This window comes from Anguilla rostrata, chromosome 16 (genome assembly GCF_018555375.3).
Source record: "Anguilla rostrata isolate EN2019 chromosome 16, ASM1855537v3, whole genome shotgun sequence".
Taxonomy (NCBI): Eukaryota; Metazoa; Chordata; class Actinopteri; order Anguilliformes; family Anguillidae; genus Anguilla; species Anguilla rostrata.
The window spans coordinates 23,874,993-23,894,134 of record NC_057948.1 but is presented as its reverse complement, the minus strand read 5'-3'; the positions used below and the strand labels follow the sequence as shown (position 1 = coordinate 23,894,134).

General features: G+C 45.3%; 1 long non-coding RNA gene across 13 annotated transcripts in view; it reads right to left on the bottom strand.

Moving 5' to 3' along the window:
• LOC135242566 (uncharacterized) overlaps positions 1-19,142 on the bottom strand; it is a 235,752-nt gene that overhangs the window by 177,124 nt on the left and 39,486 nt on the right. The gene's annotated exons all lie outside the window — the stretch shown is intronic.

Here is a 19,142-nt window from a genome sequence, read left to right as displayed (position 1 = left end):
CACCCAGCAAAATAAAATCAACTGCCAAGATCGCTCCGAGCGGAGTGCACTCTGAGGCTAGACTGAGCCCAGACCCGATTCTGAAAGAACCGGTGTGGTCCCCCTTCACACGAGACGGAAGGCAAGACGCGAAACGTTCTCCTGAACCCTGCCGGAGAGGAACACTCGAACGGGAGCGCGCTGCTCGAGTACGCTGCTCAAGTGCGCTGCTCGATCCCGCGCTTCCGTGGGAAAGAGAAACCCCCTTTGATGCCTCCGTCGGGCAGCTTCTCTCTGTTTACTGCGCTTACGCGGCGGCGAGGAGACGCGGGGCGCGGGGCGCGCTGCGCTGCTAAACGCAGGCAATTATGTAAAGGGCGTTACGTAAACCCGGCGGACACGACAGCGCGGCCGCTAAAAATACGACCGGCACACATCCACCCCCCCCGCGCGGCGCTGCGCATTACTCAGAGAGGAGAGAGATCACCCAATCTACACACTTTCACACTGATCTCTCACTGAGCTTTTAACTGTGTTTATTATGCTTGGAGGGGGGGGGGGGTTAATTTCTTTTCCTTTTTTATTTTAATTTGGTCTTCTTATCCTTCTTTCTGATTCTTGAGCTGTCAGTTCAGGTCTTACCTGTCTTGATATGCGCTTACTTTCCTAGTCTGAAAAACCTCTCTAGGTTATTCAGTGTTGCTACTTTCCTATCCAAAAGCAAATGACTTCCCTGTGTGTCCCTTCAGGGAAAAGTGAAATGGTTCTGGGGGAACAGTAAAATCTACCTTCAAAATGTTTCCCTTTCCTCGGCTTCCTCAGTGAGTCTACGAGAGCTGATCCTTAGACCCCCTCGCAGCAGGAGGCCCCCCCCTCCTCAAAACACCAGCCATCCACAGCCCCCTTCACAACGGCTGTAATATTATCCTTTACTGCCAGGACTGAGTAGTAATCTCTCTCTCCATGCTCTCAATCTCTCTCTCTCCCTCTCTCTCCCTCTCTCTCCACATGCTCTCTCTCTCTCTCTCCCCGTGTTTTCTCTCTTTCATTTCACATGGTGAGGGGGGAGGGGGGGATGCAAAACCCCAATTAAAACAAAGCCCGAAAGCAGTGGTTTGCTCATTAGCAGGGCTGGACACCTTGCAGACGCCCGCGACCGAAGCGGTCGCTCTCGGGGGGGGGGGCCACGGAGAACGTGGCCGGGCCCACCGCCCGAAGGGCGGGGTTTAGAGGGGGGGCTCTGCTGGTTCATTTCCTCTGGAGGTGATGAATGGCCTCTGTAGAACAGGCGCTGGCTTGCACCCTGAGTTCGCCTCGCCTCGTTTCAGGCCTGTGTGAGAGCTCGGGGGCTCAGGGGCAAATTTAGGCTCCCTCTGATCTTTTATGGAAGGTACAAAAAAAGGGGGAAAAGAAACGTGTGAGGGGTGTGTGTAGGCACCATGTAAAGTGTGTATTAATTCATGACTGCACAGGATATTGAGATTTAAGATAAATCACCAAAATTTGCTGTAAATTGAAAAGCTATTATTTTATGGTCCAACTACATAATTCTCCAAAAACAAACAAACAAACATGTAGTCATCAAAGAACGTCTGTTTTTGCTTTAAAAACATAATTTAATGAGCAGACCTAAAAACTGCACTGATTTTGGGTATGACAAAAATAGAGAAAAGCAAGGCTCAGACGTCCGCCAGGTGGAAGAGTCTCAGAGGGATTCTGGGTAATATGCATTCAATTCCCAGGCGGCACCACATGCTTCTTATTATATTTTCGTTATTAATAGTCAGTTGGGATGCTTCACAGATGCGATGGCCCTGCACCAGTCAGGAAGTCTACTGTCCCACTCCCCAGTTTGGGGCTAGGAGAAGCACTATGAGGGAGCACTTTGAGCAATTTTAGGTCCAAGCCCTCTTTATTGTTCGTTCACATCACGTCACCTTAGCCCCGATTCCCTGAACAGAGGTCTGAGCCAAGCATGAGGTGATCCAGTGAATATATTATTGCATAAACACCACAAATTATGACTGCTCTTAGAAGAAATTGGCTTAACATCATTCTGTGAATGCAAGTGACAGGAGCATGATATAAAGGCTCTTTTAAAACAGCTCTGGGCCCCTGAAACGGCCCTGCAGTGTCTCTCTACCCCGTTGCACATAAAAGCAGGAGCAAACAAAGACTGAATGCAGCAGATTTTCAGCTACATGAGACCAATCTGTCTATATATATTGAGCATAATTTCATCTATATATATATATATATATATATACACACACACACACACACACAGGCATGCATGTGTGCCTTCTTTTACAAATGTATATGTTCTTGGGCGTAATTTTCTAATAGCACCTACTTGAAAGCACAGAACGGCAACCTTGTCTTTGCCCAGGCTTAATTTTGGCAAGCTGAAGAAACCCTTTTACCTTTAATCTCCCTGTTCACTGGAGCATAAATAGCACTTAGAGCTCCTCACAATTACCGTCACTTCATTTGTTTGTTTATATTTAACAGTCAAACCCGAGCATCGCAAGATGCTTCAGGAGATACCATTTTAAAAAACGGGGAGGGATCAGGGGCTACCTCGCCGTTGGAGGACTCTCACGGGGGTGCAGGTTTTCAGGTCCCCCTGGTGAAATCTGTCTATGGCACGTTCAGCTCCCCTGCATATGGTGTTCACAACATTTGTCATGTTCTACAGCGCAGAACCGTGGAAAAAAATAATAAGTTCATGACTGGGGGCGGAAGGGGGCAAAGTTTGTCAGCTGTGTCAGAACGGCTCTGATGGGGACCGCCCCTATGTGTCTCCAGCCCAGTTATGCGGAGTCGTTACAGGGGAGCCAAAATAACCAGGCACACGCAGCCTGCTGCCCAGCGCCAGACTAACATAGCAACCAGATGGCCTGACTCGTGCACACCCCTTCTGCCCAACTCTCTGACCCCTCCACAGAAACACAGAGACGCGCTGACCAGCACCCGTTCCAAAAAAAAAAAAAAGGGAATCATGGTGGTTGAGCCTGATTGTCAGTATTGCACCAGAAGGGAGATTCCCATACAGGGCGGATGGACCATCTGCAGAGGGGGATGGGGGGGAGGGATGCGGGGGGGGAGGGGAGGGGGTGAATCCAGGATCTGGGATCAAGGGAATCAATACAATGCAAGAGCAAGCAGTCCACACAGAGAGGAGGAACTGCCATTCTCTCTCTCTCTTTTTTAAATGTAAATGAGGGTCATGTGTGGGGGGGAGTGGCGGTGAAAACTGTCCTGCCAGGGGGTCAGCGGCCGTGCAGAAGTGACTAAAGTCTGCCATCGCAAAAACCCCCAGCAGCCCACAGGGGGCCCATAAAACGTTGAACGCGTGGGGGAGGGGGACGGCAGCTTGGGCCACACCCCTCTCAAGCAAAAGGCTGCATACTCAACATGGGCCCTGGGTTTGATATTGGGGGGATGGAACAGAATCTGGAATCTGTCTGGAACAGAATCCTTTTGGGAGGGAGAAAATCATCATCATTGTGGTTCACTTGGCCGCCGTCAGATTTAAACGCCTGCAGGGTGGAACTCGGTAAGCGATGCAACAGAAATCAAAGTGAGCTCAGCGATAGCACAGCAAGAGAAGGAAGCTGTTTCTTATATCCAGCTCAAACCTCCAGTAGGTGTGAAAGCCCTGTTCAAAGGTACAGGGCTGGGCTACGTCACCAAATAGACGGATCGCACGCTCGCCACCCCCCATCTAGCCTTCGTTCCCCCCAGCACCTCTGCTGGGGCCACGCCCACGTGTCTGACTGGTTGCTTTACCACAACAACCACATCAAAGTAGCAAAAAAGAGCTGATCTGAACCTGGAAAAAATGCATTCTTTCTTGGGTTTAAAATACATAGCTTTAAAATGACATTCCCTTTGATGAACAAAAATAACATTGGCAGGGAAAAAAAATTATCCCAAAATATATGCACAAACACACACACTCATGCGCTCGCACGGACGCACGCACACGGATTTTTTTTCTCAATCTCATGGAAAAAAGTTTTTTGGAAGAAGGTGGAAGAACATTCTGCTCTCTGGAATCCATTTCCACTGAATCTGAATTTAATTACTTTTCCCTCTCTCGCTCCGTAAAGCCCCGAGTTTCATTCCGGCTCCTAACGTGAGCGTGAGATTTGGGGTTGCCTATTTGTAGAGCTTTACACTGTAATGATAATACGCCATAAGGCAAGAACATTCTGGCTTCAGTTTATAGAGCTTCTGTAAAAAGGAATCTGGTAGAAGCAGGGTAGGACAGGCTCAGGGAATGGGGGTAACCTTTCCTGAACGGGGTAATTAACAGTCTGCAGCCAGCCGTGTTCAGTAGCTTCAGTAACAGGGGAGGGGGGGGGGGTGGTAAACTGATCGTTTCAGGGACCGAGGGAAGGCCTCTCTTGCCTCGAGCTGGGAGAGAGGCTATCCCTTGCTCCCCGAAACGATCAGTCATGTTAAACCCTCAGGGGGGCGACACTGGGCAGCCCGGAAAGGGAGGGATCCCCGCTCTCACAGAGCGCAGGACGCCAAGCTTGTGTGAGGACCACACCCTTCCCTGGAAGCACGCTCACACTCGCACTCACACGCACACGCACACGCAGGTGTGCCAGCTGACTCACCACAGATCATGTCTGAGCAACACGCCACCCCTCTGCGCCTCAGCCCGCAGGGGCACCCACTTCCTTTAAATCACTCCAAGTGGTCTGTTTTTTTTCTTTCTTTCTCCTCCATCTCTCTTTCCCTCTTATAATTAAAGAGCTTTTTTCTTTCTTTTTTCTTTTTTACAGTGCACAGCTGTATCTGGGAAACAATCAACCAGAACAATCCTTAATTTGGGGGGTGACTGGCTACCACATCAAATCCATCTTCTGACTTCAAACTGCCCCCTCCGTCTGAGCGCCCACACCGACCTCCCACCAGTCCCAACCGGGCCAGACACATCTGCCCAAAAACGCAAAAGTTTTGGGTATGAATCACACAGGCTGATTTAATGAGCTCACGTCAGCAATCACAGCCAGAGATACGGAGTTCCAGTTTGTCACAGACAGCTTCCCAAGTGAACATATACAGCACTCCCTCTCACTTCCCATCTGTGTGATGCAGTCTTACTCATCAGTATTTCAAAACTTTCTGAGAGAAGACGCTTAGTCGTAAAAAGTCCTGATATGCCAAGGCGGAAGGTGGGCCCCCCCTGGTAATTACTTACGTGGCACGGCACGGTCTTGTGAAAGCGGCTGTTCCTCATCGAGAACAAAACGCAGCCGCGATTAAAGGTTGCCACAGGACCTGGCTGACGTGTTCAGAACATGATCACTAAAAAGTTAAACTTCTATCCAAGATTATGAAACGGACTTGCACAGACAGGAGTAGGATGAAGATGCTTCATGTGTGGCTCAGTAGGTGGACCAGGTTGGGCACCCGATCAGCATTTGGGTCAACTAAAGCCTACCCTTCCCTGGGTGGCGTTAGGTCCACTCCTACCATGGCTACCAGCCACAGTCTGCGCTGACATGGTCCAGATTATATGTCAGATCAAGGGGCCCATCCATGCTCTAGAAAAGTGCCTAAATTACAGCCCCTGTAAATCACATTTACTGTATGCTTGGAATCAATGAGCCTAAGATGGCTGTAGTAGCAAACTCCTACGGTCATTAACATGGAAGGAAATGTTCCTGACACCACACATTCACACACTGACGAGCACTCGGCTGAACTCATTCTAAAGCAAACCACTCTGACACAAAGGCTATTTCACTTCACCCCGGACCCTCACCACAATGAGCATGTTGGTCACATAAAGGGTCCATTCAACAAAGCGCGCTCTCTCTCACTTTCTTTCTGTCTGTCTCTCTCACACACAAACACAAGCACGCACGCACGCACGCACGCACGCACGCACGCACTCGCACACACATTCATTCACCACAAGGATAACCGTCCCTAACGGGAACCAAACTGCAGCACTCACTCTCGTCACAAGCGTGTACAAATATAGAAAATAAATGACAACCTGCTGTAAAATTAGGCATTACCCCTGCTGGAGTGTCGGCTAAACAGAAATCCAAAACGCACGGTATGAACGATCAAAACCTCCGTCGCTTTGGAACACGAGTCTGCCGCTGGCAGCCTCCTTTGAAAAAGCCTTCCCTCAGGTTTCAGCGACACATCTGCATGTCACAAACACGCGCAGAAACAGGAATCCTGTGATTCCCAACTCCGGGACAGCCTGCAATGGCCCTAACCGCTCCCTGCTGTTATTTAACGTTACAGAGAGTAAACAAGTGAAAAAATAAGTGTTGTGCCTATTTTTGCCACTGTGCTGTACAATCGTGATAGTGCGCAGCGCCCTGTGAGGAAGTGAAAGGGCGTGGCAGTTGGAATTTTGGTCTCACGCGTTGGAATGCGGAGAACAGACAGAGGCACGAACAGAGCAGAGTCAGCCATTTCTGCACTGTTAGCACCTGAAGTCGAGGACACAGGCACACACCCCCCTAAACAGACAAACTCTCATACCCACTCACCCACCCCCCACTACCACCACCACCGACACATCTCGTATATTCTCTTACACTCTCAGACCAAGCAGGCCACGGAAACACACACACCTCAGACTCTCTCTCACATCCCCCACCACACACACACACACACTCTAACTGTCAACATTAGCTCTGCCTTACAAATAAATTCAAGTGTTTGTTTACTTCTTCCCAGTCAACAGAATTTTTCCCCCCATTTAGCCCAATTGTGTAACTTGCCTAAAAACACTCTCACTTTCATTCATTTGTTGGCCAGAGTTAAGCACAAATGTTTAAAGAATCCAGGTAAAAGTCTCTCTTACACGTGCACAGACATGCACACGCACGCACGCACACACACACACACACAAACATGTGAATACACATGCACACACACACATACAAGCTCTGTATGTAACTCCACAGAAGGCCAGATATAGCCTGCAGTGAAAGCATTGCCATGCTACAGGGCCCGTTTCTCCTGCTTCACATTCACCTCTTTCTCAATGTGACACACACCAGAAGCAAGCATGAAATTCTAACGAAGCGAGCTGCCTGATTTGGCAGGACATCGGAGATGTTTGTTTTAAAACACACAGGATTAGGCCTGTCAGTAGCCTAAGGAGAAAGATCACTATCTACTGAGCCAAACTATCCCAGTCATGTGTGAATGAGGAAAACTACGGGGGAGGGGGGCTGGGCGCATGGTATGTTCTCCGTATTGAACATTGCACATTATTTCTGCAGGATGGAAATGCGCTACAGTACAGTTGAATGGGAGCCTTGTAGCTAACAGTTTTCATTCAAGTTGTGACACTGTCCTTGTACCACAGAGCAGGAACCAAGAGCAGATGTGCTGAAAAGAGGGTATGTGCGGAAACCATTTGAGCAAAATAGCCTGGGAGAGGTATGAATATAGCTAAGCAAAATAAAATATTTTGAACACATAACCATGTTGCAATTCATACATTAATGTTCACTATTATCCAGTGAGTTTACTGAAATATTCAATACACATTTAAATTGTAATATGACAAAGACGGCTGGTGAATAAGAGCAGCTTCGTACGTTAACTAGAACATACCGACCCTATGACTCCAAAAACTACCGTGAACCATTCAATATTTTCCACAGCTTTAATTTTTCATTCCTGGAAAAACCGAGAGGTACTATAGGGAGATCCAGGCGTAGCGTCGAAATCTGACACCTGCCCCATTATAAAATCAATATGGAGCCTCTCGTAAGAGCGCAAAGGGTTAAACACCTCAGCTAACTGGCACTGTGGTCGCCACAGGGGAGACCAGGTCAGGTCAGGCACTGAAAATACCTGCACGGGACCAGGCTGCTGCCTTTTTCAGCTTTCCTTCAACCACCTGACAGTTCCCTTGACTCAAAGCAGGCCTGCTCTCTTTCCTCCATAGGCTCACTTGTTCCGCAGTACCAAAGATCAGTTATTGCGTCCGCTTTATTTCTCCCGATTCACCCGTGGGATAAGATAAAGCACCCATGAACTTTATACTCGCGGTTACTTCTTTAAAGTATAAATAAATAAATAAATGAAATAAGTCAATAAAACTATTTCTGTGCAGCACAAAGTGAGTAAAGGAAGACAGCAGTGGGTATTTTATTCCTAAAGGAGAAGCCTGCCCAAAGTCTTTTATTTGATATACATTATAATTCATCTTAAAGCGACTTTGAATCTCAGAAGTGTAGGGAGGGAAACCCAGACTGAGAGGCACCGGGGGCCCAGTAAAGCTCCGCTTTTTTGGCAGAAGCCGACGCCTGCTACGCTTACTGTGTACGCCGCACTGTAAGCTTTGTGACCCCAGAATGCCAAGACCTCCTTAGATTCTGGCTTTCGTTCACACTGAGCTCAGTTAATTATGTCTGAGTGAGCTTCTAATTAAGCACTAATCTGGACTTCATGATTTTACAGATGTGTATCTGGACAGTCATCTGCTACAGAGTGTACGTAGAAACATTTTTAGGGAGTGGTGTTTGGGCCAGCAAAGAGATAAAATGTTTCATAAAAAAATCTTGTTTTAGTCCGTATCAGTTTAGGTCGGCTGTCTGCACCAGTTAAACTTAATTACGCATTTAATTTTTCGAGTTGCTATAGCAATTAAAAGCCTAATCAAACCTAATGTCCTGAGCTCAGCTGGAAATAAAACCGGCACAATGGCCCCTCGGCGTCTCTGTGCCCAGAGACGTAGCCGGGGGGGGTATTTCCCCAACCCCCCGTCCCACCCCCTCAAAATGCTAGAGATATGCATCAATTATGTGGAAATTAGGTACAAAGCACCCTCAAAGCCCTCCCCAAAAAATTTTGTCTGCATTTCAACTCCCCCCCGCCCCCCCTTCAGTAAACATCGAATGAATCTGTAAAACAGTCTGTAAAAACGAACGCAAATAAGTAATGATGTAGAACACACAGAAAGGCCCCTCCTCCACTCAGAACATGACCTGATAGCACAGCCTGTAAGCTAATAAGCCGCAGGAATGACACCGCTGTCCTTTTCCGCGGTTATTTATCGTCTCAGCAGACTCCCCTCTCTGAGGGCACTTACAGAGCAGACGTTTCACACATCCCCACTCGTACAGCTGGGTATTTACTAAAGCAGTGCGCCTTCATTCAAGGGCACAGATGTCAACCCCCCCCCCCGATCGGGGATCACACTTGCAATTTTCTTGTTACAAGCACAGTTTCCTAAAACCAGTACACTGACCTCCATTGCTGCTGCAGATGCTGACTCCTTTAACTGAAGAGGAGAGAAAAGATATTTACTGTGTGTACAGGAACTTAAAAAACTGAAATATCTCCCATTTCATTCTCTTGGAGCAGAGGATCTCTGTATTTCCCTCACAGTTACAAGGACAGAGTGCCATAGCTCATCTTTAATTGTTCTGGCCTCAAACTCAATGTGGGGTGCACTGAGGGAATTAAAAAAAACAGAAAAAAACCTGTTTTATAGCTGTACTTACAACTACTTTAAAGGATGGATACACTGTGGGAACTACATTAATGTCGCGCAAGTCCTGTTTTGCCTGAAAAGATTATAGAACAAAACTTGACTAACAGTCTAAGCCTGCATTTTGGGACGCATTGTTTTTGAAGGCATCTTACAACTGCCCCATTTTACTGCATGACCTCTGACCTTTCATACATCTCGTCTACATTACTGTTACTCCTACCATGAAGATGTGTATTAGCTGCCCTTATCCAGAGGGGTTTACATGTTTGTGGTTATCCGTTTATTTGTCTTGTTAATGCAGAAGGAGGGTAAATGCTTCATTTCCCCATTAACAAAACGCTCGGCACGTCAAGGCCGCTCAAGCCCTTCGGTGTCCGTGCTCTCCTCTATTCACAACGGCGTCAAACCATTGATCGCAGTCTCCACAAAATTGATTGTGTGGGGGGGAGAAGAGGAAAGCGTGCACTCCTCGCTGCTGCTCAGGCAAGTTGGAGCAGACCACAGCCACTCAACAAGCCATTCTTCAATAGAGGGAAAACATTCATATATTTTTAACCCTCCCACCCCATTTCAAAGATTTCCCAGTCGGTCGCTGTTAATTAGGAAACCAGAAACGGAGGCCTGCAGCGGCTTGCCTGATGGCCTGACCTGTCGAGACAGAACCGCTCTCCTCCGCCGCGCGTGCGGCGAGCAGTAATGCGGAGCAGCCAGCCAGCCGCACGCGCAACCGAGAGCACGGCGCGCGTCCCGTTAGCCGCGTGGCTAATGAAACCCGCGCCACGCCAATGCCCATTTCAGTTACGGGAAACCGAGCGCACGATCGTTAAGAAAGACAATGAATAAACACATGGTGAGAAGGTGCAGGCAGGCGGGACGGCCTGCACCTTCTTTTCGTAGCCAGATTTTATTCGATGTTTGCTTTTTCAGTTCTGGGTTCGGAGGAAACACACCCATGGCCTTTTATTTATTTAGATGATTTATGATGAAATATTTCTGGTGTTTTTGTACATGCTGCAAAATTCAGTCTTAGTGTTGCAAGACAGAGTGAAATGTAAATTAAATCAATAAAAAACCCTTCCCAAACACCTTCCCTCCCCCCGCCTCCCCGCTCCAGAAACAAAAACAAACATGTGGGGGCAGCAGCTGGACATGCCCGTGCTCCTTGTACATTTAGACGTTGCTCTATTGTCATGCGGAACTTGGGAGGTGTTAACAGTTGATTTTCAAGCATTTGTGGGGATTTTCTCCAGTATAGCACAGTGCACAGTTACACCTGGGTCAGACGTTACAAACAACTGGCATTCCAAAAGGCTGTGAACGACAAGCCCATTGGAGGTATGACTTTTCCCCACATGGCCTTCTGCAGGGGTTGGGGAAATGGGACAGTGCCTCTTTTTTGGGGAGGGGGGTGGGGGTGGGATGGTGCTTTACAAGTATCATGGATGCACCCCCAGTTTGCTAGCCTCTTTTTATGTTATATTACTTCCTTGCTTATCATGTGTGCTTACTCAACACTGCAAAGTTGGAAATTCTCCATATGGAATCGAGGTTAAGTAGGCACTTGCAGTGCAGTCCACCTGGGATTTGAACCTGCAACCTCAATTACATGCCCACAGCTTTTCAGCCATGACACTATACTCGGCACACAATGTGACACAGCCTTCAAATAGAAAGCGTCACAGGTGAACTTGTGTTAGCTCTTGCGATGAATGAGGGGAAATCTCATATTCTGTCCAGTGATCAACTTCCCAGCAATGCCCAATACCAGGGCAAAAGCGACTACTTCTCCAAATTTATAACTTGTGAAATGTTTATAATGAGTGACAACTACTAAATACTCAGTCTACTGAAAGTTGTAGGCAATCGACCATGTGTGTGAATTGTTTCTTAAGCTGGTAGGTGTTTTTTTTTTGTTCTTGCTTTTTGCACCTATCTGTTGGTGCAGAAGACCCAACGCCCTTGAATAGAAACGGCTTTGGAGTGAGACCTTGACTGTGCCAAACAGTCTTATCTGGAAAGAGAGGGTCCTGCATACAGAATGAGAGAGGGAATGAAGGAGGGAACAGAGGAGAGAGAGGAGGTAGCAGGCCTGGTGTATTGGGGGTAGGGTACGCTTTGGGCAGTGTGCGGAGCTGATGAGGTGATAGTGGCTGACCCAGGATCAATGGTGGGGGGAGGGGGTGGGGGGTTGGTACTGTTGGGAAGTGGGAGGGAATCACAATGTCCGATAAGAACAGGCCCGTGACCACAGGGAGTAAAATGTTGCACATTTTGCACACACGCACACACACACACACACACACACAGACTCTTTCGGTCTCAAACACACACACACACACACACACACACACACTCTTTCGGTCTCAAACACACACACACACACACTCTTTCAGTCTCAAACACACACACACACTCTGTCTCACTCTCACACACTCAGCAAATGAATGGTAACCTTTCAGGGAGCAGGAGTCAGGAGTGTGTGGTGCTGACTCAGCCAATTCTTTTTTGCTCCATGCGGTGTACCGCAGGACAGCGGACTATGCCGACGCATGCGTGGTCTCTTCCCTATGCCAAAACACATGCCTTCCCAGCATGCTTGGCTATGCCCCTCCACCAGGTCGCTCCTGGGCCTGCTCAGCAGATCTCCCGCGCACACACACACCTGTCTGTGCACCAGCGGGGTCAGACCTGAGGGGCACTCACACACAAATAGATTTCTATGTTTATACTCTAGATCGTGGGAACTAGTCCGGTCTCGTAAAAGGCAAGCGTTTTTTAAATGTTCCCAAACTGGGACGGCATTAAAAGTATCGCATCGTCAGGCCAGTGTATTTTTGACCCGGTCCATATCCAGGGTTCGGTCCTAAAACCACAGGGAAGCAAGCTCAATGAAAGTCTTGGTTTCTTTTTATAACTGCTTTAATTTGTTCTACCAATTAAAATGTTATAATGATATGCATTTTTGGATTTTATGTACATTCAACTACTTAAAAATGTAACTGTTCATTTAGTTTTATATTGTATTTGTCATGTCCAATGTATTCCATTGTGCTGAATCCTAGAATTTGTTCACTGTTGCCATTTAGCTGCCTCTGACATTGTGCATTATTCACTCTAATGACATCTATTGAAGGACAATGTCTTGGCCCACACCCAACTCCCCAACCACGATTCCACACGGTCAGTCCATCTCCACCCGTACACAAATGAGCATGCATGCACACGCACACGCCACATGCACACTCGCACATACACATACATATGAGCACACATGCAGGCATTCTGTCCCAGATAAACAACTCAATGATTGCACACGAACACTGCATGTGATAGACACATCATCATGCATTCAGGACAAACAAGCAAATAAGAAAAACAGGTCAGACATGCTGTGTAGGAAACTGCCATCAATTGGCGTGAACCACAGCCCGTGTGCTTGTTCAGCTTAAGGTTGTGGCTGGCGGGCGTCACATCAGCACAAAGCAAAGACAGTCCGAATGCAGTCTGTACCTGTGTTTCAGCAGAAATGACATGAAACCCAACCACAGAAGGTAAAGCACACATGTTGGATTTGGCAAAGCCGGCTGCTGGAAAAAACACTCCGTGGTGGTTCAGGGCCAAAACCATCTGTGGGCCACACAATTCAGGTTCTCATTTTTATTATCATTATTTATTTTTTTATTTTTGAAAGATATTTAATTGTGCAGTATCCACAGGGTGCTATTGTTCTTACGCCAATTTCCCGGTCTGCAATTACTGCCACCACCATCAGTTTCCCCTGGTTCATTCTCATTTAGGGAAACCAAAATCCTTCAGCCCACCCTGCAATTTGGTTAATGAAATATTCACCTGTACGAGGCGAGACAAAGTTCAAGTATTTTAAAAAACATAACTGACCAATTGATATTATTCTTTTTACACCAGAAAGGTGTAATACCCTCATCAGTTTTCGATTAACTTAGATTTGGCTGTGTCATCTTACACAATGCAATTCTGTCAATTCTGTATCTGGTTGCTGAAGTCAGAGATACCAGGACTGGCTGTTTGAGAAACTAAAACTCAGGGAGAACACAAGTGTTTGGTTGGACAAACCAAGGTCCTTTCCACAGTTTTTATTTTTAACTACTTATTGATTTCTGAATGATTTAATTCTAAACCAGTTTCATTCCCAAAAGTCATACACAAAATAGCAAATCACAGTCATTATTTTCAGAGAATGGCCTCAGTTGCCTTTTTTAAAAATAAATAAGCAGCTTATTGTTCCTGATATGTGCATCGCTCTGATTGACAGGTAAAGCATGATTTGATTTATCACCTGCTAGGGACCGTAGGTTATTGCAACACAGAACTATTGAACTACACTTTTGTTCAATGAGCAGAAACCTCCGACATGAACAATCGATTTTCTTTAAAGCCATATTCCTACCAGACAGACTGAAAACATATTGATATGGGCTGGGAAGAAGCTGATGAATAAATGATGACCCGGAAATGCCGAGTGTGTCTTTAAATTATGCATTGGTTCAGACCATAATTTTATTCTTCTTTTTTTAATATGAGCAGTGGTGTTTGCTATGCATGCAGCGAGATTGTGCTTATCACAGACCCAGCACCAACAGTAAAAATTCAAATTACAGTTTAATAGAATTTATAACCAACGTCAGTGTACAGTGACAACAATGACAGATTGAGAAAAAAATTCCTAGCCATTTTAAAGATTTCTTAAAGCCCGTTTGAAAGAGAATCATTTATAATGGTGTGCACGGGGCGAAGAAATCCATGCATAATTAAAAATAGGAAAAATATGAGCTGGGATTTATGTCCTTCAACAAATTTAAATTCACATTGAAGTAAACAATCCATGCCTTTATAAAAGGTAACTGGTCCATGCAGCCCGGCCTATTCCCCCAGATACAAAAAAATAAAGAAATAATTGGTTGCCATGATCGGTACTCTCCAAATGCTTCAGAACTCAGGGACCCAAACCAGTCCCTTACAGGACACTGTGGCCCAGTCAGTCAGGCTTGTTTGCCACTGCTCAAAGGCTTTAAAAGTCAGACATCTTTATTAAAAACTCTTTTTCACTGTTCTGTAAAGGTTAAACATGACGAATCCCAGTCTTAAGACCAAAGCATGGATTCGGCCAACATAGTCTTTTGCAGACATATAAATGCAAACATTACTTTTTTCCCCTCCATTTTCATGAATGTTAAATCTGTCAAACCGTTTGTGAAAGACAGGGTAAAAAAACATTTTAAAAATAAAAACTTTTAATTAAAAACCATTTAACAGAAGGTCAAATTAAAGGACAAACTGTTTATTGAATCCAGGGCTGGCGTCCTGTAATCATGTTTGTGTTTGGCACATTGCTTTTAGTGGGCACTATAAGACCTGCTTCCTCTTTTTGTTTTCTTTTAGCAGAATGGAAGGTTTTTCTCAAATATTGAACCATTACATGTTCTCAGTCAATTTGCCAGATGGATTAAAGTGTGATGGAGGAACTAGATTCAGCGCCAAATGCAAACAGCAAAAAAACTGAATTAGAATAAAAAACAGAGGTAATGTTTTTGGGAGCACAAAAGCAAATCAACAGATAGATAACTATTCACCTCTTTTTGTTCAAGTAAGTTATGAATCATGTGATTGGTTTGTTGTTTGATTACTGTGGGAAGAAAAAAAAAAAACACCTGTCTCACTGTCAGCTTCAACTCAGATCTTCATTTCTGCCTGCCCAAAACAATGTGAAAATCTCGCATTTCACCGTAAAAATAAAAATTACAGCAACAGTGTTGTTGTTATAAGATGGACAGGAGTTATTGATTAGCAGTAACTGTAGGCCTGCTGAAATAATTACTCTGGGGAGTTGGTTTTTATAATAGGTTGTCAAACTTACAGACCTGCCAAAAGCAAATAAAGAAAATCCCCAGAATTCATCAGAGAAGCATGAATTTGAAGTCAATTTAGAGCAGATCATGCTTCTCTGTACACACAAACTGACTCAATAATTGCTTGGTCTGAACCTCTTGATACGCAAAGCTTGCAACCTTCTTTCAATCACATAAAATATTTTCCAGATGGTGCGGTACAGAATAAAATGACAATCAAACTTTAAAATAATTACATTCAAATGATGCTGTGAGGGACTTATAGATTAGAACAGATGATAAGCCCTAAAACGAACAGCATGCAGTGTAGACAGGGAAATTGTCTGAAAAGAAATTCTAAAGACAATGTATCATTCTTTAAAAAGAATTCCAGGGGAAGCGTACTGTCCACACAGAAGCCGTAGCGAAGGGGGTGAAGCAAAACAAAACACCAGTGAAAGCATTACCAGAGCACTTTATTAAAAATCACAAAGTACTCCGGTAACAAAGAGTGAAGAGCGTACAATCAGGCCAGGTTAGTGCAGCGAGTAGCAGAGGAGAGCGAGCAAAGGGTTGGGGTTCGAGGAGCAGGGACATAATCTGAAGAGGTACAGCTTCTCAGACCGCTCGGGGTGCCACAGCAGTGGCACAACACAATGACAGCAAAAATAAATAAATACAAAGTGTTAAGACGGCCAAACATGGCACCCGATTTAAAGCTCAGCTCCAGCAATTCCCTGCAGCAGGCTGGGTTCTGACTTGCAGGAACCTGATCCCCTCACAATTGATGAAATGTCACTCAATCCCTGAGTCAGAGAGGTGGACCCAGATCACGGCCCCGCCCTTCCCTCAGCAAATCTAAAAGCAGAGGTCTCCGCGCAACATTAATTTCCATGACAACCTTCATTCTCCCTTTGCAGAGATAGGAAATCAATGCTCTTGGAACAAAAAGCTTTGTGCTTTAACTCCAAGTCCTGCCATGAACCCAGTTATTCATGCAGCAGCAGACACTGCAAGTTAAGACTGCATTACTTTGTTTTACTGGCTAACTAAAAGTCTTGGGCCTCCTTGCTAACACTGTAATGGTAGAATGGTAAAATGTTTGTAAAAATGTACACAACTTTTTTCAAAACACTGTCAAAGTCATGTAAAATAGTGGCATTAACTTGTTATTTAATGGTCATCCCATGAAATAGTAGGATTTATACATTTTTTCCCTATAAATTTTAAAGTATGTCATCTACATTAACAAACCATGTTCAATTTATGTTAAGGATTTTTTTTTTTTTAAAGAAACAAAACAAATCCCAAAAATTATTCAAATAGATATTTGACAGTTTATCTGTCAATTTGGGTGGTTTGCGTTCTACAAATTGGCCCCATCATGACTGGTTGTGCTGACTGATTGCTGTGATTGGGCACTGCTGACTGATTGCTATGATTGGTCCCGCAGACTGATGTGGCCATTTCCGCTGATGGATTGCTGCGATTGGCAGAGCTAATCGATTAAGGGGTGACTCTGTGCTCGGCATGTCAGCTGCTGCACTGGTCCAACAAATGTGCAAATCTGGTCCGCAAGCACTCACACACACACTCTGCTCAATCATAACCTGACCTTCAAAGCACATTAATGTTCAGCTTCGACTGTAATTTTTGTTAGCACACACAAACTACACGTGTGTACACACTGGCACACCGACTGCACGCATATACACACACTAACAACATGTGTACCCACCCCACACACATGGGCACGCAAGACATTAGCACTCTAACTACATGCACACACACATACGTGCCTGCGCGAACATGCAGGCACACAAAGATAAACAGTGCATTCATTCTCAACCTCTTGGAGGGCACAGTGCAAACACTTCACTTCCTCACCACTTTATCAGAATGTACCCCCATGCACAGTGATCTTTCAAACTGTCATAAAATGCATGATCTGTGATCTCAGTTTAATCGGCTATTAGGATATCACAGTCTGCAAGTGTAAATGTAAATTCAAATGCAAAAGAATGATGCATTTCCCTTAATGGGGAGAGAAAAACATCTGCTGTAATCTTGCTAGCAATTGCCCCTGCATAAAACTGAGAGCGCAAGTACAGACATGCTAACCACAACATCAGCTGGAGTAGGTGATGTGTCCTTAATGTGCGAGAGAGAGAGAGAGAGAGAGACTAACTGCCCTGATGGAAACGGATGATCTGTGGCAAGCAGTTCAATTAAATTCCAGCTATGACCGAGGAAAGCCAGGGGATCTGCTGCGCGCGCTTGCCACTTATCCGCGTGGTGCCATTCTAATTATAACGAGATCATAACCGTAGTTCTCATACATTTTATTACGGTGCCCATCAGCCCATTGCCGGACTAAGCCATTGCTCGACCCCTCAACCCCCCTGTTCGACTGCTGGTAAATAATGCAATTTGTGTGCCATTCCTGTAACCTACTTCTCCCATTCCAGTCGTATTCATCCGTTTGTGCGGAGCAAATTGGTTGTGGGGTGGGGGCAGGGGTGGTGGGAATGTGATGACAATTTTGACTGCAACTTCTCCGAATGAAAAAGATAAACCCACAAGCAAGGGAACGACTCATTTGCATAAATACAATAATGATGTCGGATCATCCGAGCTCACAGGAAACGAGAAAATGGTTTTAATTCATAGTGTGAGCAACTATACTGACACGCGGACTCTCAATTATAGCGTTGGAGACGGCAATCTATTTGCATTTCAGTGACTTTTATTTTTCACATGTTGCTCTCCGGAGTGCCCTTATGCACTCACGGGCATGCCGCTGAAGTGATTTTTAGTGGCAATCTAGGTTAATGGGACACATTCTGATAATGTCTACCAACGGCCACAGCCAAAGTCGCTGTATTGTGTGCGTGTGTCATAAACCATATCAGTCGCATATGTGCAAGGCAACGAACCCACCCACTATTACAATATGCCTTCGATTACTGTACGGTGTTTTGTTTATATGCTTTTAGACGCTTTTCTAAGTAAACTAAACGCGCAATGGGTATGTGGTTGTGGAATTCTAAATAAACGGGTTTCAGTACATCCCTGCAATTTAATTAAAAAAACAACTATATATACATATCAGCAACTTGGTATCAGTTTAAAGGCTGTTACTTTATCAGACAGGAGAGCTGCCACAAGAAGCTTCCTCTTAAATTTTCTTTAACCTTGACCCGCTGTAAACGTTTATCCCTATTTTCTTGGACATCAGCAGAGGATATCATAATACCAAAAAGCTTGTAGTTATAGATAGGGCGTGTGTTGCGGACTTAATCACGCAGTTGAAAAATGCTTAATCTTGTGCAAACAACTGGACATATCTGAGCACAGCTGGCAGGCTCCCAGCCATAGCTTCACGTGCAGGACTTCAGTGCCCTGTCAATTACATGAAGGCAAAATAGTTTCAAACATTTTGTAACTTATTTGGCGTCCAATTAGATTATATCCAGACTTTGGGTGCGAACGAAGTAGTATTACACTATTCTAGAATCAAAGGTACATTTATTCTTTAAAAAAAAAAAAAAAAAAAAAAAAAACAGCAATATAGCATCATGCACACGTATGGGAGCTACTCTTGTTATAACTGCATGGCAAATATGCAAGACGCATATGTAAAACGATATCAACATAATGTTTCGTGATTCGCAGTACAGCCATAAAACAAATCTTTAAAGGCTGCACTGGAGCGTGGGTGCGTCCGAGGCGAGGTCGCAGCTTGAATGACTTGAGGGAGGGACCGTCTCTGCTTCGACTGCTCCAAATCAACCTCTGCG